This window comes from Physeter macrocephalus, chromosome 19 (genome assembly GCF_002837175.3).
Source record: "Physeter macrocephalus isolate SW-GA chromosome 19, ASM283717v5, whole genome shotgun sequence".
NCBI classification, from domain to species: Eukaryota; Metazoa; Chordata; class Mammalia; order Artiodactyla; family Physeteridae; genus Physeter; species Physeter macrocephalus.
The window spans coordinates 25916602-25937753 of NC_041232.1; the positions used below are offsets into that span (position 1 = coordinate 25916602).

The 21152-nt window shown below is 43.6% G+C and overlaps 1 long non-coding RNA gene across 1 annotated transcript; it reads right to left on the minus strand.

The window, feature by feature from the left end:
* Window positions 1-2844: 2844 nt before the first annotated feature.
* Window positions 2845-17417, minus strand: LOC114484396 (uncharacterized). Its single transcript, XR_003677243.2, has 3 exons — window positions 17338-17417; window positions 5926-6018; window positions 2845-3395 (listed from the first exon to the last, which is right to left on the minus strand). It is a non-coding gene; the product is annotated as an uncharacterized lncRNA (long non-coding RNA).
* Between the last annotated feature and the right edge of the window lie 3735 nt (window positions 17418-21152).

Genomic DNA, 21152 nt, shown 5'->3' on the forward strand with positions numbered 1-21152 from the left:
GGGAGAGGCCACGGCAGTGAGAGGCCCGCGTACCACCAAAAAAAAAAAAATAATAATAAAGAGGAGCCTCAAGTTCTCCAGGGGCTTACAAGTGTAGTTGTCTGGTTCTCCTCAGCAGTTGCAACCCATGGCTTGACCCTGGTGTGATGGATCCAGCTAGCAATGCCAGGCACCTTGATAGGGGGCTTTTTGTCTCTGGGCAGTTTGTCTTCCAGTGTCCTGGTTTCCCGCAGCGATGACAATTGCCGGGGGAGTTGGGGTGGTGGTGAGGGGGGAAACCTCCTGGGGGCAACCAGGAGTTGGCTGTTGGACCTGTAATGCTGCCACTAGTTGGGCCTGCCTCTTAGCCTTGAGTTTTTCTTTCTCTTTTTCCCTCTCCTCCTCTCTCTCCTGGTTGTAGAAGACAGAGGAGGCAGCCCTAAGGAGTTCTGAGACAGGAGTGCTAGGTCCTAGGGCCACCGTTCGTATTTTCCTCCTTATGTCTGGGGCAGCTTGAGTGATGCAACGGTCATTTAAAACCAGTTTCCCTGCCTCTGAGTCTGGGTCTAAGTGTTTTATAAAGACTTCCCTCAGTCACTTATAGAAGACAGTGGGGTTTTCCTGTCATCCTTGCCCATAATGAACAGGTTTTAGTTTACATTGTTTCTTTCCCTCAACCAGGCAGAAGAGGGAGTGGTCCCTGGCTGCCAGCCCTGCTGAAGTATTATAGTCCCGATTGGGTTCCGTCTGGGGAACGGCCGGCCACAGTTCCCCTGGGAAATTGTTGGGGGTTGTCATGCGGTAGCCGTCTCCCAGCTGAGCAGTGGCTTCGTATATGGTTGTTCTTTCTGACTGAGAGAGTGTCCGGGCAAGGATGATATAAACATCCCTTCAAGTTAACTCAGAGGTCATAGTTAGATGCCTAAACTTATCTAGATTTTTTTCAGGGTCATCTGAAAACTTTCCTACATCTTGTTTTATCTGACTGAGACCCTGCATAGAAAAAGGAACTTTGATCCTTATGGGAAATTCGGAGGGCCCTATTACCTCCTGAAGTGGGCAAAGTTTTGAGTCATGGGGCCCCGGGTAACGGGCCAAAGCTTCGGCGGGGGCGCGGGGGTGGGGGCGGGTGGCGTCCAGCGTTGGGTACCGTGAGGAAGAGGCCGTTTGTGTAAGAGGCTCCTTCTTTTCCCCAGAAGAGGGCTCCAATGGACAGGGCTTATTGTCGGCTAAATTAGTATCACCAGGAGAGGGGGAGGGAGGTTTGGTAAAAAATTAAGCATTGCCAAGTCAGCAGAGTCTACCCAGCAAGTCCTGTAAAGTTCGGGGTTTTCCCTCAAGGCAAAGAAGACTTGGACCTAAGGGACCTTGCTCCACTTGCCCAACTTTCGACAAAAAAGGTCAAGCTGGAGAATGGTATTGTAGTTTAAACTCCCATATTCAGGCCAAATTTCTGCCCCTCCTAGCTTGTATTGTGGACATGCTGTGTTGCAAAAGAAAATTAATTGCTTCTTCCCCAAAGTTTGGGGATCAAACTTAGCCCAATTCTTTAGGATACATCCTAAGGGTGAATCTTGAGGATGGATGGTCAGTTGCCCATCTGATGAGGCTGTTCAGAACTCAAGGGTCTCCAGTTTCTGGAGGGACCAGGCAGAGAGAAAAGAAAGTGTTTTAATTTTACCCACAGGTGTAAATTACCAAACTGTAAACCGTAAGTAGCTTGAGTAGAAGGGCTTCTCTATATCTTGGCAGCAATCTGAGTCACGGCCCCAAAATGTTACAGGCAGAACAGCACTTCCTCAGTGCTTGTCCTCCCAAAGGAAAGCATTCAATCAAGAGACATAGAAGTTTTAAACAGCAAGTGTTTTATTAAGCAAAGTGAAAGTACACTCCCGAGAGAGAGAAGGGGAGCAGACTGTCTGGAAACCAGAAGCAGCCTCTGTTAGTTTTAATTACATATTTAAATTAGAATCCTCAACTCTTAAAAACCTTAAATTCTAGTGAAAACTAAGACATAAGCAATTATGAACTTTTACATTAGGGTTCTGTAGATTGGGAACATAAATATCAGTGATAATTTTGAAAAACATTTGTTTTCTTATAGAGAACATCTCAGTGTGGCACCAAACATATTCATTAATAGTCCTAAATACCTTTAGTGTCTCTGTTTAGTAACTGATGTCTTAGTATCTTATTTTTTTGTGTGAATGACCTAGCTATTCAATAAACTTCCATCACTTAACTTTTTTTCTTTTTTTTTAATTTATTTTTGGCTGTGTTGGGTCTTCGTTGCTGCGCGCGGGCTTTCTCTAATTGCGCCGAGCAGGGGCTACTCTTCGTTGCAGTGTGCGGGCTTCTCATTCCGGTGGCCTCTCTTTGTTGCGGAGCACGGGCTCTAGGCGCACAGGCTCAGTGTAAATGTTTTTTTCTTCAGCCCTTTAAATATATATATTTAGATATATATTTAAACTGGGGTAAATAGAGTGGACTTGTTTGGCTTTTAATGTTAAGGACCAGTAGGGATACCTTTTGGCCCATTTAACCTTAGGTAGCGTAATATCAAAACATTGTGTTTTAATCACATAAATGTCTGTTTTATTTATCCCATTTTAAATAACCATCTAAAGATTTCTTTATTCATTTGAGAGAAGTCCTTTTTAAAATTTCTATCTTGCTGGAAAAAGTATCTAGACTTTTCTTACAGATTTTTTTTTCCTGGTAACATTAATTATTCTAATGTTTTTATTAGCATTTGTAAGACCCGCTGAGGGGAAGCAAAGACCACAAATAAGACTTCCCAAACCGGTTTTTCTTGGTTTTAAACTAAAGATGTTCTTCTTTTAAAAATTAAAAAAGTATATTTATTTATTATTTATTTATTTTGGCATGAGGGATCTTTAGTTGCGGCATGTGGACTCTTAGTTCCTCAGGGCTCACCAATGGGAGTGGCTGTAGTCTGATGGCTGCTGGATGGCAGGTATTCTTTGCTTCCTTCCTGAGTTCCCTCAGGGCTCACCAGCTCACCTTTGGAGGGCTGTAATCGCTATTGACTCTGACATCATTTATTTACTGATATGGCAGGCAATATTTTATTTCTCAAGTAAAAATAATGTTAATAAAGTGGCTTATAGGAAAGGGAGTCTTGTAAGTTTGGTGGAGTGCTCTTCTCAGATCTTGGAGTCTGGTAAACGTTAAGCAATTGGAAAAAGCATTTTCCCTCAATATAAATGATGATATCAGTTTTAAAACGAGAACACTGGGCCTCGAGCCAGTACTAAAATTGCTGAACCTTAGATTCACACAATAAACCAGGATTCCAAAAGGGGGCAAGAAGGGTCCCAGGTAGTAGCAGAATCAAATGCAAGTTGTCTCTGGAAGAAAATGTCCCCCAATTCATTCAGTCAGGATTCCTCCAGCTTAAAATTAAACACATATTATTGACAGTTCACAAACAAAGATCACCAAACCCACATGGAAACGAAGCCATTATGAGGGAAAAGATCACCCAAATGATAAGCAACAGATTTAGGCCCAAAATATATCAGATATTAGAATGATCAGATACAGACTATAAAAGGATTAGATTAAATGTTTAAATAAATAAATTAGGGAATCACAAAATAAGCAAAAAGAGACTATAAAAATGACCAGGCAGACTTGTAAAGTTTACTTTTATTTATCTTAAATATGCATATGGAAAATTCACTGTTGTTGCTGTTAAGTGCTGAGTGTATTGACAAATGCATAGTCATGTAACCATCACACTCAAGACACAAATGCTGCCATCCTCCTCCCCAGATTCTTTCCCTCTACCCCTTTGAAGTCACCCATTCCTTCCTCACCTCCAAACCTGGTTATGACTGATCTGTTCTCCCGCTGTATAATCAATGCCATTCCCAGGATGTTGTGTAAGTGGAATCAATCACACAGCAGGCAGCGTTTGAGTCTGGCTTCTCTCACCCAGCATAAGGTGTGAGGCCAAGCTGTGCGGCCACGTGGTTCCACCGCCTGCTCCCCTGTGGCGCTGAGCAGCATCCCACTGTGGGTGCTACAGTGCCTTGATCTATTTGTTATAGTACATTATCCACCCTCCAGCTGGGCATGTGGGTTGTATCCAGTCCTTGGTGAATATGTAAAACCTGCTATGAACATTGCAATGCAAGTTTTTTTTTGTTTTTTTTTGTTTTGTTTTCTTTCGTTACGCGGGCCTCTCACTGTTGTGGCCTCTCCCGTTGTGGAGCACAGGCTCCGGACGCGCAGGCTCAGCGGCCATGGCTCACGGGCCCAGCCGCTCCGCGGCATGTGGGATCTTCCCGGACCGGGGCACGAACCCGTGTCCCCTGCATCGGCAGGCGGACTCTCAACCACTGCACCACCAGGGAAGCCCGCAATGCAAGTTTTTATGTGAAAATGTTTTCCTTTCTCTTGGGCATAAATTGGCAATATGGTAAATGTACATGTAACTTTAAAGAACTGCCAAATTGCTTTCCAGATTGCATTGTCTTGCATTCCCACCAGCAATGTATGCGCTCCAGTGGTTCCACATCCACACCAGTGCTTAACAGTGTCAGTTCTTTTTAAATTTGTTTGTTGTTAACCTAATAGACGTGCAGTGCTATCTCACTGTGGTATTAATTTCCTAATAATTAATGATGATCATATTTTCATGTGCTTATTTAACATCTATTTATTTTCTTTGAAGTGTTCAACTATTTTGCCCATTTAAAAATTGAGTGGGCTCCCCTGGTGGCACAGTGGTTGAGAATCTGCCTGCTAATGCAGGGGACACGGGTTCGAGCCCTGGTCTGGGAAGATCCCATATGCCGCAAAGCAACTAGGCCCGTGAGCCACAACTACTGAGCCTGCGCATCTGGAGCCTGTGCTCCGCAACAGGAGATGCCGCGATAGTGAGAGGCCCGCGCACCGCAATGAAGAGTGGCCCCCGCTTGCCACAACTAGAGAAAGCCCTCGCACAGAAACGAAGACCCAACACAGCCAAAAGTAAATAAATAGATTAATTAATTTTTTAAAAAAGTAACAAATGTTCGAGTACAATTGGTGTCTTAAAAAAAAAGATACTATGCTGTCTCTCAAATAATAGGTATTGAATAAAATTAAATTAATATTAAGATGAAAAGTAAACCTTTGCAGAGGATGAAAAAGCTTAAAAAAGCATATACTTTGTTGGAAAATTAAGAGGTGATATTTAAAATATGTCTTGAAGGGTAAATAAGATTTACATAAGGGAGGCAGCCTGTGCAAAGTCACTGAGGCATGAAAGAGCATGGTATTGAAGTGTTAACTCCAGTAGGCACCTGTGCTCCGCAACGGGAGAGGCCGCAACAGTGAGAGGCCCACGTACCGCAAAAAAAAAAAAAAAAAAAAAAAAAAAAAAAAAAAAGTTATTCCTTTGGTTACAGGCGCAGAAGGAGTAAACTATCATAAAAGAAACCAAGGTGAGAATAGAAAAATGACCATGGGTTTTCAATAGCAATCTGAGGCATTTAACAATGTAAGGGAAAGAAAATAGGAGAGAATTAGAAAAGTGAGAGGCAAAAAAATTGCAATTAATCCTGTATACACGAGAAAAGAAAAGGAATCTATCATCAGGATAAGGTTTCGGGTGTGGAGAGGGAAAATGAATGGACAAGGTCCTATGTGAGAAAGACAGGCCTAAGTCCCTAAGTATACATAAGTGGAGCACAGCTCACTAAACTTAAAGCAGAGAAGAACAGATTATCTTAATATGGGTAAGTGATACACAGTATGATATCTGGATATCTGAGAAGCTCATATTAGTGATCCTGAGTCACTTCCAAAGGTTTAGGGGCCTCGAGAATGCTCTTTTTACTTCAAAGGTAACCACCCTTCGCTATCTTCACCGTCTACTGAAAACTGGCATTTAAATTCCACTGTCTCACACCTGAGAGGTTATCAATCACTCACCTGAAAAGCTCTGACTTGGGGCATCCTCATCTATTGCCCGTGGCTGGTCTTGCTCCAAGTTGAAGATCACATCTGGTTTGATAACCTGAAACCCTGCACATGGAAAATCACAGAGGACTTGAGTCCAATTTCTTGGGCTTCAGCTTCTAAAGAATAAACAAATGTTTAGTTCAAAGGCTGCACAGTGAGGCCTTTAATCTGGGATGTGACTGTACAAACACTGTTTGAAGACAAAAAAGGACTAAGATTTTCTCAATTCTTCAACTAAAGCCTAAATCATTAAACACTTCAAAGGCCGCAGTTTTTAGCAAATGAATAGGAAAAGACAATTAACTGGGCAGGAACATGTCCTTGCCTAGCAACTCAAGGCTGCTGAAGTCCTCCAACATCACATTTCTGTACAAATTCTTTCGAGCAGAATCCAGTAGCTGCCACTCCTCCCATGTGAAGTCCACAGCCACATCCTCAAATGACAACGACCCCTGAAAGAACATGTTTGTATTAAATCTGAAGAGACATATATTGGACAATAAAGACAAGATGTAAAGAAACACTGTAGCAGGAACCACTGGTTGCCTTCAAAGGAGCCATTTCCTCCTCCTTTCTTGCTAACCCCAACTATATTAGGGATGAAAATATGCCCTGTTCCCAGTAACGAATCCTTACGGTTCTAAGTCCGTCTTCTCCTATTTCCCTTTGTTCTTTTGTCTCTCTCACATCAGTTATATGATTATGTTCTGGCAATGGGATGTAAGGAGTATGTGACGATGATCTGGAGGAAGCTTTTGCTTTTCTGATGAAAGAGACAGATATTGGTAGTGCCCTCTGCCCCCATCCTGACCATCCTGACTGCTTTTAATACAGATGTTAGACTTGGAGCTACAGCAACCATCTTGAGCCATGAGGCAATATGTGTGAGCACAGAAAACCAGCTTGTGAAGTACAGCAGAGTGGAACCCTAGAAATAGCCATAATCTCTTATGACACCAGTGAAGTGCTGTGCCAGCCCAGGGCTGTCTACTTCCAGGTGTCTTATAGGAGAAAATTAAATGGCCTTATTATTAAAGCTAGTATTATTTAGGTTTTCTGTTACTTATAAATGAAAGCATTATTTATTTATTTATTTGACTGCATTGGGTCTTCACTACTGCACGTGTGCTTTCTCTAGTTGTGGTGAGCGGGGGCTACTCTTCGTTGCGATGTGCGGGCTTCTCATCGTGGTGGCTTCTCTTGTTGCGGAGCACGGGCTCTAGGTGTGCGGGCTTCAGTAGTTGTGGCACCTGGGCTTCTAGAGTCTAGGCTCAGTAGCTGTGGCGCACGGGCTTAGTTGCTCCATGGCATGTGGGATCTTCCCGGACCAGGGATCGAACCTGTGTACCCTCCATTGGCAGATGGATTCTTAACCACTGTGCCACCAGAGAAGTCCGAAAGCATTCTTGACTGACATTTATTTAGACCATTCTTTTTTTTTTTTTTTTTTTTTTTTTTTTATTTAGACCATTCTTATCAGGATTCACTCTATAGGCTCTCTACCATAGACTTAGTCTTGCACTGCACTTTATTTGAGAAACAAAAATCTTTTAAAATTCCTATTATAATTTAAGTGTTTTAAATAAGATAGAATGATCTAAGATATGTTTATTAATCAGTAAATGTGTCAGGTACGACTCTAGGTACTATCAATATAAAGACAAATAAAACACATCCTGACCTCAGAGAGCTTTCAATCTTGTACAGCAAGGCAAATTTATACAAAGGCTATGATAGAAGAATATGGGTGGTATAATTAAAACTACAATAAGTTATCATTTACACCTACTGGATTGCTGAAAATTTAAAACTTGACAATATCAAGAGTTGGTAAGGATGTGGATGAAAGGAAACTAGTACAGTGCTGGTGAGATACAAAGTCTTTGTACAACAATTTAGCATTATCTTATAAAGGTAAACATTCACAATTCCTGTGACCCAGCAGTTCTATTCTCTAAGCTTATACCTTAGAGTGGGGTTTGCAAACTACAGTCCGTGGCCAAGTCCAGCTAGGTGCTCACCTTTTAATTAATTAATTATTTAATTTATTTTTGGCTGCACCATGTGGCTTGTGGCATCTTAGTTTCCCCCCCAGGGACTGAACCTGGGCCCTGGCAGTGAAAGCGCCATGTCTTAACTACTGGGCCGCCAGGGAATCCCCTCAGTGCTTATTTTTTAAAATAAAGTTTATTGAAGGACAGCCTACACCCATTTGTTTATGTACTGTCTCTGACTGCCCTCACACTAAAGTGGCAGAGTTGGGTAGTTGCTGTAAGAAACGTACGGCCTAAAAAGCTTAAAATATTCACTACCTGGTCCTTAGGAAAAGTTGCTATCCCGCCCTAGAAACTTTCTTGCACGTGTGTACCAGCCAACAAATATAAACCTTTTCAGAGCATCGGTGTTTAAAACAGCAAATTTGAAATAGCTCAAACATCTAATGGCAAGAAAGTAGATAATTACATAGTCAGTGGATTAGACAAGAGTGAAAATGCATGGATTACAGCTCTATGCAAGAACATGGATGAAACTTAAAGACACATTTGTAAAAGCACTTCTTACTCTGAGAATTTACAGTCACAGATCTTCCTTCACACAGATTTGTGGTTCCAATATATACTACCTGCAAGGTCCAGGAACTTTTAAGCTAAGAGATAAACAAACAAAAAAGTGGTCCCTGACCAGTAATTCCTCTGTTGGGTAACTTACTAGAAGCAAAACAAATTATTCCTGAAGGGACATACTCTCAACCCAGGCTGCACAAGACTGTAACAGATAAACATGAGATCTTACTCCAAAATATAAACCACATGAGGAAATACTCCACCACAAGCCAGAATCAGCAGAAATAATAAAAAGTAGAATTTAACTTCTAAAAACTTGAGAAAATAGATTACTGGACATAAACTATATAACAGGGATGTTAAAACCACCAAAGTCACATTAAAAGGAATAAAAACATAAGAAAGAAACAAGACAATATTTTAAAAGGCCAGTAAATTTAGAAAACAGTAACAACAGCAACAAAAGAGAAATGCCAGAAATGAGAACTACAGTCACTAAAACTGAAAAAGCCAATGGAGCATTAAATGGCAGATCAGATACATGAATAAAACAGACCCAAAGAATGTACAGAGAATGCAGCATAGAGGTTGGGAGTATGAACTAGCAGATATTGGGCACAGAGACAAAATGAGACAGTGCAATATTCACCTCAAAAGGAATTCCCAAAGAAAAAACAGAGACTGGGAAAGGAAATATTCCAAGATAAAACAACTGAGAAGTGATGAAAGACGTGAATTTCAGGAGTCATAACATTTCAACAAAAGGATAAAGGCATGATATCCCACAGGAAGTTAAAGAGAAAGATATATTACCCATAAAGTAATGACAATTAAACCGACAGATTTCTTAACAGCAATATTAGAAGCCATAAGACGGCAAAACAGTTTCTTTAAAGCACTGAGAGAAAATGACTGTCAACCAAGAATTTTATACCTATCCAAACAGTCATCTAAGATTGGAGACAGAATTAACACGTAGAAAGATACAAAAGGCCCTTGCTCCCATGAACCTGTACACTAATTATACTTTTCTATAGGGCCAGCGGAGACATATGGATATAAGGAAGTTTTGAGGAATTCAGTTTCAGAGAGAAGCAAGCTCTCTATAGGTTATCAGAGAACTGTGGCAGATTCTATACTTGGGGACAGGTGTCTGTTCTGGATATGGTCAGTCAGAGGAGAAGGTGCCATAAGCCAGAGGGACTTAACAAGAATGAGGAGAAATTAACCAAGTTTAGACATGGGTGAGGACTGATGGGAAAACCTGGAATCTGGAAGAGTCCCTAACAGGAATAAATTGTTTAGCCCAACAGTTTTTCATGGCACTCTTCTGGAATTTTGCCAAGAAAGTGCAGCGGTAAACGAGTGGTGTTTCAGGGGTCCCCAAGGCCACCCGCACACTCGGTAATTCACTAGGGGGACTCGCAAGACTTGGCACAGTTGTACTCATGGCTAAGATGGATTATAGCAACACAGCAGATCAGTGAGGAAAGAGAAAGAGGCAGGTGCTGGAGGAGTCCATGTGCACGGTACCTGTGCTCTTTCCCTCCTATGAGGGGCCACACAGAGCACACTCCACCCCAGCAAAGAGAATGCAGCAACTTTTGTTTGATGTTTCGGCCCAGGAAAGACCAGTAGAGACTCAGCATGCAAGATGTGTCATGGAGGCTGGTCACAAAACAGCTTCCAAAAGGAAAGCAGGTGTCACCATATACCATGCTGTTTATACAGTACAGGCAGACCTCGTTTTATTGTGCTTTGCTTTACAGTCCCTCACAGATACTGTGTTTTTCACAAATTGAAGCTTTGTGGCAACCCTGTATCGTGCAAGTCTACTGGTGCCATTTTTCCAACAGCATTTGCTCACATTGGGTCTCTGTGTCACATTTTGGTAATTCTCGCAATGTTTCAAACTTTTTCATTATTATTATATTTGTTATGGTGATCTTTGATCAGTGATCTTTTTTGTTTGTTTTGTTTTGTTTTTTTTGTTTTGTTTTTCATTCAGTACGCGGGCCTCTCACTGCTGCGGCCTCTCCCATTGCGGAGCACAGGCTCCGGACACGCAGGCTCAGCAGCCATGGCCCACGGGCCCAGCCGCTCCGCAGCATGTGGGATCCTCCCTGACCAGGGCACGAACCCGCGTCCCCTGCACCGGCAGGCGGACTCTCAACCACTGTGCCACCAGGGAAGCCCGATCAGTGATCTTTGATGTGATTATTGCAAAAAAATTACGATTTGCTGAAGGCTCAGATGATGGCTGACATTTTTTGGCAATAAAGAATTTTTAAATTAAAGTATGTACATTGTTTTTTGAGACATAATGCCATTGCACACTTAACAGACTATAGTAGAGAGTAAACATAACTTTCATACGCACTGGAAACCAAAAAATTCGTGGTTCTGGATCACTTCACTGCAATGCTTGCCTTAGTGAGGTCATCTGGACCCTCGGAGAAGGCCTCTGTGGGCCCACTGGCACCCCTTTATCAGTCAGGGAGCCTGTCACGGCAGTGCAGCAAACTCTCCACAAGCTGACTTGCCAGAGGCCTGCCTTGCAAACACCCTTTCAAAGACAGCAGTCTCAGGCCTACTATATTAACCTTTTTGTTTTTTTCAACAGGTAGAAAGAGAAAATTTGCACAGTCCTGTATATTTTTGCAATGTTTGGATTCCAAGAGTCTTCCAGAGTTGAATACACAGGTGAACCAAAATTAACTGAAACTGCAGTCCAACTCCCTCTCAGTTCAAATACTGAAAAGATCAAAAGGCAGTGTAAGTGGAAGCAGCTATGGGTGGGCTAATCATAGGTGAACCTAAGATAATTTAAATTGTGAACTCACTGTAATTCAACTCAACTCTAGAAAAAACCTGATAAATGATAAACCTCCACTCTAATTTCTAAAGGAAAGAGTTTGTATGCTCTGGAAAATGAACAAAACAAAAAATGGCACATTAGGGACTTCCCTGGTGGCACAGTGGTTAAGAATCCGCCCGTCAATGTAGGGGACACGGGTTTGAGCCCTGGCCCGGGAAGATCCCACATGCCGTGGAGCAACTAAGCCCATGCGCCATAACCACTGAGCCTGTGCTCTAGAGCCCGTGAGCCACAACTACTGAGCCCGCGTGCCACAACTGCTGAAGCCCGTGTGCCTAGAGCCCGTGCTCCGCAACAAGAGAAGCCACTGCAATCAGAAGCCCACACACTGCAACGAAGACTAGCCCCTGCTCACCGCAACTAGAGAAAGTCCGCACACAGCAATGAAGACCCAAGGCAGCCAAAAAGAATTAATTAATTAATTTTAAAAATGGCACATTAGTTTCCACTGTTTTTTATTTGCAATGTCTAGAATGTAATAAAATATAGATATATACCAAGAAGTAGAAAAATGTAACCAATAATTAAGGCCACAAAAAGTAAAAATGGCCTATAGAAGCAGAACCACAGATGAGCAAGTTATTTGAATTAACAAAGGAGAATTATAAAATAACAATTATGAATATATTAAAGAATTTAGAGAAAACATGAATATTATAGGGTTAAGGGATGGACTATTTCAGGAAAGAAAAGGAAATGACTTTTTTTAAAGAACCAAATGGAAACTCTAGACTGAAAAATAGCTGATATAAAATATTTATTGAATGGACTTATCAGCAGATTTGACATTATAAAGAAAAGGATTCATGACCTTGAAAACTGGTTAATAAAAACTATACAATCTAAAGTATAAAAAATTAGAAAAAAAAATTGTAGAGCATCAGTGACCTGTAGGACAATATCAAAAAGTCTTAAATACTTGTAATTGGAGGGTCATAAAAGAGGAAAGAAAATAGGGCAGAAAAAATATTTGAGCAAATAATGGGTGAAAATGTTCCAAATTTGATGAAAAACACCATCCCACAGACACAAGAAGCTCAGAGTACCCCAAGCAGGATACACATAAAGAAAACCACAGCAAGGCCCATCACAGCCAAACTGCTGAAAACCAAAGATAAAGAGAAAATCTTTAAATCAGCCAAAGAATAAAAGACACATGACAGGGACTTCCCTGGTGGAGCAGTAGTTAAGAATCCACCTGCCAATGCAGGGGACATGGGTTCGATCCCTGGTCTGGGAAGATCCCACATGCTGCAGGGCAACTAAGCCCGTGCGCCACAACTACTGAGGCTGCGCTCTAGAGCCCGCGAGCCACAACTACTGAGCCAGCGTGCCACAGCTACTGAAGCCTGTGTGCCTAGAGCCCGTGCTCCACAAAAAGAGAAGCCACCACAATAAGAAGCCCGTGTACCACAACGAAGAGTAGCCCCCGCTCGCTGCAACTAGAGAAAGCCTGTGCGCAGCAACGAAGACCCAACACAGCCAAAAGTAAATAAATAAATTTATCGAAAAAAATAAGACTGTGGTTGCACAAGTAGATGATTGCAGAACCCTCTAAACTTACTAAAAAATATTAAATTGTTCACTTTAAATGGGTGAATTGTATGAAACCACAATTGAGGAATAAATAAATAAGTTACTCACCTGGGACTTGGTCATTTTTTGCTACTCTTGGGAAAGGGCCGGCAAATCTAGGCTCTGCCCTATCATATGAATCTTATGGACTCTGTCATAATGCTCAAGTTAGAGGGCTCTGGTCAGGACTCTTCACCAAGGATGAATCCTTGGTCCTGAGTGTCCTCCATCTCACATAAGCCGATTAGTTCATGGAAACTGGAATCTGTTGACTCAGTAGCAAATTAAATTCTCTTTAGTTGAGGCATACTCTTTGGCATCTAAATCTCCCTATCTTGCTGGAAACTGACCTTCATTTAAAGCCCAGACTGGGTTTTCTATAGACTCTAAACAGAGCTAACAAGGACTGGAGTATGCAGAGGGTACCCCAGAGCATTAATAGCAGTGCCTTTTTTTTTTTTTTTAATTTTTGGCTGCGTTGGGTCTTCGTTGCTGAGAGCAGGCTTTCTCTAGTTGCGTCAAGCGGGGGCTACTCTTCGTTGTGGTGCGCGGGCTTCTCATTGCGGTGGCTTCTCTTGTTGCAGAGCATGGGCTCTAGGCACGTCGGCTTCAGTAGTTGTGGCATGCGGGCTCAGTAGTTGTGGCGCACAGGCTTAGTTGCTCCACGGCCTGTGGGATCTTCCTGGACCAGGGCTCGAACCCGTGTCCCCTGCATTGGCAGGCGGATTCTTAACCATTGCACCACCAGGGAAGTCCCAGTAGCAGTGTTTAACCCAAGAGCTCTGCAAAAACTCCAAAAAGCCCTGTGAATTCCATGATTATCTGTGAGACTTAACAGGTCCTCTACAAATATCTCAAGACCGCTTGGTACAAAACATTTAATTAGGTGCTTGGGAGTGAATGTGTTTCAGGCAAAGAACATGAGATATGGAATAAAACAAATAAGGTTCAGTCTGAGCTTTGTCTCTTGCTGGCCATGTGACTTTAAGCAAGGCACTTCACTTCACTGAGCCTGGTGTGTTTTGTTTTGTTTTAAATGGTGATGGAAACACAGACCAGGTGGGATGCTTATAAGAATTAAAGGTGATATGGACACAAAAGTGCCTACTAAGGACCCTTAAGATAAGAAGTGGAAAACAGAATGATTACGAGAAGGGTTTCTGGAGCTTGAATGTGTACGTCAGAATCTTGTCTTTGCCTTGGAGTCCCCATCAACGCTTCAGATTGAAGGGGCCCCCATTCCCTTCTTTCTGTGCTGGAGAGGATTCGGGCGCTCTGGCCTGGCCTGGCCTTACGTGGGAGCAAGAGAGGAAGCACGGTCCAAACCCAGGACTGCACGTGGGTGGAGGGAGGGGTGAGCGCAAGTGTGCATGGTCTCTGAAAGGCTGCCTCTGAATTCCAGAACCTTGTCTCCACAAGCTTCCACAGCACAGCACTCTGGAAGGTCGGAAGAGTATGATTTTCTTCACAAGGGTGGGTGGCCTGGAAAACTGGGCATTATTCCATCATTCTCTCTGAAAGTAAGTAAGTGAGGAAGAGAGACAAAGAATGTGTATGTGTGTGTGTGTGTGTGTGTGTGTGTGTGTGTGTGTGTGTGGGTAGAGGTCAGGGGAGAGGAAGCACGGTCCAAACCCAGGACTGCACGTGGGTGGAGGGAGGGGTGAGCGCAAGTGTGCATGGTCTCTGAAAGGCTGCCTCTGAATTCCAGAACCTTGTCTCCACAAGCTTCCACAGCACAGCACTCTGGAAGGTCGGAAGAGTATGATTTTCTTCACAAGGGTGGGTGGCCTGGAAAACTGGGCATTATTCCATCATTCTCTCTGAAAGTAAGTAAGTGAGGAAGAGAGACAAAGAATGTGTATGTGTGTGTGTGTGTGTGTGTGTGTGTGTGTGTGTGTGTGTAACATATAGTAAATGGGAAAGGAGAACATCAATTTCACTTTTAAAGGCATGAATAAAAGAGGAAATTGAATCCAGCAGTTCATTAAGTGAATAATTTGCATCAGTTTCTCCTCAAAATACAACAGAGTTCATTTTAACCTCATAATGTTCTTGAGTGTTCTAAATTAGTTAATACGTGTAAAAAGCTTAGAACTGAGACTGGCACACAAACATTTTCTAAATGCTAGTTAGTGCTCTTATTATTGCATGATATGATTATAGAGAAATCAGAAAATACATGTAAGCTAAATAAAGAAACAATTACCCATAATCCCGCTACTTCAAGGTAAGTAGTTTCTCAAAGGGTGGTAGAAACAAAAACGTGATCTTATAGTCTTTCTAACTTTGTGAACTGGCTTTAATGCTATATAGTGAAAGCATATTTTTATATACATATTTTTTTTCAGACCAATAAATATACTCATAGACCTGTTGTTTTGGCCTATCAGAGGCCACCCAATCAGTCTCAGTCACTAACCCCCAAATGATACCTAACCCCTCACCCTGCGCCCCTGCCATGCATTGCCTCCCCAGGTCCCCCAGCCGTCAACTCCCAGAAGGTCTCCCTAAACATGAGCTGCTGAGGCCCTTCAATGATTCACGCCCACAGGCTCCCCCCACCCCTTTCTCCATAGTCCATTCACTATCCCCCAGACCAACGAACACGCGATATCCAGGTGTCCCATGTCTCCAATCACTGATTCCGAGGCCACCCAATCATTACCCTCAAAGACCCCTCACTCAATCCCACCCCCTGGGCAAACACTCGTAAGGCCCTCATCACTTACTCCACCAAGGCCGCCCCCAACCAGCCCTGCGACTCCCACTCAGACCCACGTGGCCCATCCCGGCTCTCCCGCAGCCCTACCTCATACACCAACAGCTCCCATCACCGACCCTCAAAATCATCCACCCCCACAGGCTTCTTCATGTTTTTGTAAAAATTATTTGTTATTATTATTATTTTTTATTTATTTTTGGCTGTGTTGGGTCTTCGTTTCTGTGTGGGGGCTTTCTCTAGTTGCGGCAAGCGGGGGCCACTCTTCATCGCGGTGCACGGGCCTCTCATTATCGCGGCCTCTCTTGTTGCGGAGCATAAGCTCCAGACGCGCAGGCTCAGTAGTTGTGGCTCACGGGCCCAGTTGCTCCGCAGCATGTGGGATCCTCCCAGACCAGGGCTCGAACCCGTGTCCCCTGCACTAGCAGGCAGACCCTCAACCACTGCGCCACCAGGGAAGCCCCATTATTATTATTATTTGGCTGCGTCAGGTCTTAGTTGCAGCACGCGGGATCTTCTTAGAGGAACGCGGGGTCTTTCATTGTGGCGTTCGGGCTTCTCTCCAGGTGTGGCACGTGCCAGTTTTCTCTCTCTAGTTGTGGCGTGTGGGCTTAGTTGCTCCGCGGCCTGTGGGATCTTAGTTCCTCGACCAGGGATGGAACCCGCGTCCCCTGCACTGGAAGGCGGATTCTTTACCACTGGACCGCCAGGGAAGTCCCCCCACAGGCTTCTTAATGATTCATCCTATTGTCCCCGCGGACTGTCTCCCCAGTTGTCCAAATCCACTCCGTCCCCAGTCAGTCATCCTCATAGCTCAGAATTACGGGCCAGAGGTCTACCAACCTCTGCCTTCCATCCCAGGAAACCAAACTATTTCCCCCACAGCTGCCCAATCACTTACTCTGATGACTGAGAGCCAACCTCCTCTATCACTCAGCCAGGTAAGGCTCCCCGGTCAGTCATCCTAACCACTGATCGTAAACTGACACAACTTCCACCACGAGCCTGTAATTTACACACAGCGCTCTCCCCCGCCCCATCACTGACCCCCATAGGGCCCCCAAGCCACTCGTCCCTACAGCACAGTAATAAGCTACTGAGAAAGATTCTCCCTCCAACAGTGAGATCCGGTCTCCCCATTCACAGAACTCTCACAAACCCCAGCCATCCCCAAACCATACAGGACCGCGGTCATTCACCCCACAAACGTTAAACGTCACGGTTCCTCCAACAGCAAGCTCGTCGGCCTCTGCCCACCACAGCAGGCACCCAGTTTCTGCTCTCCACACAGGCCGCCGTCACCGACCTCCGGAAGGCACCCCAGGTCCAGGTGCCGCATCACTGACGCCTTCAGACCGACGCAGGTAACCTTCAAGCACCAGTGCTGCGCACCCCACATCATTTATCACTACAGCTGTCCAGTCACCGTCTGCGGACCCACGGGTCCCCACACACCGGCCCTCGCACGTCCGAAATCACTTAAAACCCCTTCCCCACGCCAGCTCGCCCCAATCACCCACCCCCGCATCCCCGGTACTCGCCTCCCCAAGTCCGCACGGCGCCCGACGCAGCTGTCACGCTCCAGGCCCGCGACCTGCGACCCCAAGGGCCGAATCACCCAGTCTCCGCAGTCCTCAGCCACTCACCCCAAGAACCCCCGGTTCCGACCCTCACCGGCTGCCTCACTCGGCCGCACGGCTGTGCTGCGGGCCCACAGCGGGACCCCGGCAAACGCGGACGCCGCCCCCCACACCTGACCTCTCCCCGGGGGCGCGACGCTGACGCCGCAGGGCCGCGCAAGTGTCCGCGCAGAACTACATTTCCCATCGCGCTGCTCGCTCTAGAACTACATTTCCCAGAGGGCTCCACGGCTCATCTGGCCGGGAGCTCCCACCGCCTCCTCTGCGCGGGTAGGCGGACTGCGAGGATGGGCGTCTGGACCTGGCGTCAGCCCTCCTGTGTCGCCGGGGGTCTTGAGGCGGAGCTGACCTGAAGCCCAGAGAGTGACGGTGGGGGCGGGGGAAGCTAAGAGGAAACACCCTCTTAAGTGTATTGTTGCAAGAATTTTAGATCACATAGTGCAAAGTGGAGTATCCCACTACTTTAACAGTAAAATGTGGAAATAAATGAATTAGGCAGTAAAGACATTGGGAAGAAACAAAATAGACGTCTGGGAAGCAGAAGAAATAAATGTGTGAAAGAAAGATATTGCCTGCCATAACAGTAAACAAAGGATGTTGCTGCCATCGAGCCATCACATTGCAGCTGCCCCCATGGTGAGCCCTGAGGGAACTCAGGCTAGAAACAAGATGCCCCCCCATCTAGCAGTCACCTGCTGCAGCCACCCCCCAACCCTGACAGTGCACCCTGAGGGGACTCAGGATGAGAAAACACAGGACACTGGCCCCAGAGAGCTGAGGTGCACATCAAAGGAATGACTTCAGTGAGCCCAGACTCTTGCATCTTCCCATATGTAGAAAAGCACTAAATCCCTTAACCTGAGGTATCTGGTTTTCTTTAATCAACAGTAATCTTTTGATGTTTCATCTACCTGGTCTTTGTTGCAAAAACTCCTATGTATACTGGCGCCCCCCGCCTCGCCTCTTCAGAGCAGTCTCTCACAGTTATCTGACATGCTGTGTCTTGGGCTTGAAGTCCTCAGAATGTCCACCAAATAAAACATAACTCTCAACTTTTAGGTTGTGCATCTTTTTCAGTCGACGATGCAGCACATAAATCAGTCCTTATGTATCACATAAATCTAGTTCTTTGAAAATTTAGCAGCAACATGGATGGACCTAGAGATTATCATTCTAAGTGAAGTAGTCACACAGAGAAAGACAAACATCATATATCACTCATATGTGGAATCTAAAAAATGATACAAATGAACTTATTTACAAAACAGAAACAGACTCACAGACATAGAAAACTTATGGTTACCAAAGGGGAAAGGTGGGGGGGAGGGATAAATTAGGAGTTTGGGATTAAAATATATACATTACTATATATAAAATAGATAAACAACAAGGACTTCAATTAAAAAAACCATTGTAAATCAACTATACTTCAATGAAAAAGATTTTTTTCATTGAAGTAGTTGATCTACAGTGGTGTGTTATTTTCAGGTGTACAGCAAAGTGATTCTTTTCCCATATAGGTTATTACAAAATACTGAATGTAGTTCCCTATGCTATACAGTAGGACCTTGTTGTTTTATCCATTTTATATATAATAGTTTGCATCTGCTAATTCCAAACTCCCACTCCATCCCTCCCCCCACCTCCTCCTTGGCAACCACAAGTCTGTTCTCCATCTGTGAGTCTATTTCTGTTTCGTAGATAAGTTTATTTGTGTCTTTTTTACTTTCATTATTTATTTATTTTTATTTTTATTTTTAAATTTTTTGGCCACGCCACGTGGCATGTGGGATCTTAGTTCCCCGACTAGGGATCGAACGCATGCCCCCTGTAGTGGAAGCACAGAGTCTTAACCACTGGACCACCAGGAAGGTCCCTGTGTCATATTTTAGATTCCACATATAAGTGATATCATATGATATTTGTCTTTCTCTGTCTGACTTCACTCAGTATGATAATCTCTAGGGCCATCCATGTTGCTGCAAATGGCATTATCTCATTCTTTTTTATGGCTGAGTAATATTCCACTGTATATATGTACCACATCTTCTTTATCCATTCATCTATCGATGGACATTTAGGTTGTTTTCATGTCTTGACTATTGTAAATAGTGTTGCAGTGAACATTAGGGTGTATGTATCTTTTTGAATTATGGTTTTCTCCAGAGCCCAGAAATGTTGCAGGAAGGGGGACCACTTCCAGGGCCCGAGAGTGGGCTCTTGTCTAACACTTGGAAATGAATTGTCCGAGGAGACACACATGCTGACAAAGCAGAAGACTTTGTTGGGAAGGGGCCCTCCAGGCAGAGAGCAGCAGGGTAAGGGAACCGAGGAGAACTGCGCTGCCGTGCGGCTCACAGTCTCAGGTTTTATGGTGATGGGGTTAGTTTCTGGGTTGTCTCTGGCCAATCATCTTGCTTGGCCCATATTTGGTCTGACTCTGGGTCCTTTCTGGCTGTGCGCGCATCTCTCAGCCAAGGTAGATTCCAGTGCGAAGGATTCTGGGAGGTTGGTAGGACAGTATTATGGGCTGGTGTCTCCTCCCTCTTTCTGGTGGCCCCTCCTGAATTCTCCCGGTTAGTTTTCGGTGGCAGCACCATGCTCCTTATTGGGACATCCCGTTGTGAGAAAACTCATGCAAGTGGTTATCATCATGCCTGGCCAAGGCAAGTGGTTTCGGTCAACAGTTTCCTAAGAGCAGTGGGATTGCAGGATCATATGGTAGCTCTATTTTTAGTTTTTTAAGGAACCTCCATACTGTTTTCTATAATGGCTGCACCAATTTACATTCACACCAACAGAATGGAAGGGGCTCCCTTTTCTCCACACCCTCTCCAGCATTTATTATTTACATTTATTATTTACTCTTTGATGATGGCCATTTTGACTGGTGTGAGGTGATACCTCACTGTAGTTTTGATTTGCATTCTCTAATAATTAGAGATGTCGAGCATCTTTTCATGTGCGTTTTGGCCATCTTCTTTGGATCAATACAAATTTTTTTAAAAAAGAAAATTTATATAGGTAAATCATTACCAATCCAAATTAAGAAAAAAGGTGAAAAGTGCACAGGTATGCAAAACTGGGAATGAGAATGTGGAAATAACCACAGAAAAATAAAAGATTGGGAGCACAATACTTTGCCTGATTCTATACTAATTTTGAAATTACCATGGAATGAATTATTTCCAAGGAATATTTAGATAACCATAATTAAGTTAAAAGAGAGAAAACCTTGCAGAGCAATAACCTTTGGTAAAATGGAAAAATTTTCAGTCATAATTATTGGAAAACACCAGGTTACACATTTCAAATGCTGAATTTTTTCAAATCTTTAAATGGTAAGGAATAAACTGTTGCAGTGAATGTAGAATGGAAAGTCTCCCTCTTCATATTACAAAAACAGGATAACTTGGATGTAATGCTACAAAGGTAGCATTAAAAAAAAAACAACTAGAAATCACCTATAGATACTGATGCAAAAATAAGAGCTTGACACATTGGAGTATTCATTTAAAATATATCATGACCTAATGGGGTCCATGCCAGGGATTCAAGAATTCTACAAAATTAAGAAAACTATTAATAAATTCACCATATTAACATATCAAGCATGAAAACCATATGATCATTTATATAGACAGTTAAATATGCATTTGATAAATTTGAATGTCCATCTACATTTTTAAACCCTTAAAATTGGAAGGCTTATATATCAGCCTAACATGATAAAAAATACATATTAATCATGTAGTTGGAGGGGGTCATAAGAATTCCCATTAAAATCAGGAATAAGCCACCATTACCATTATTTGTTTTTC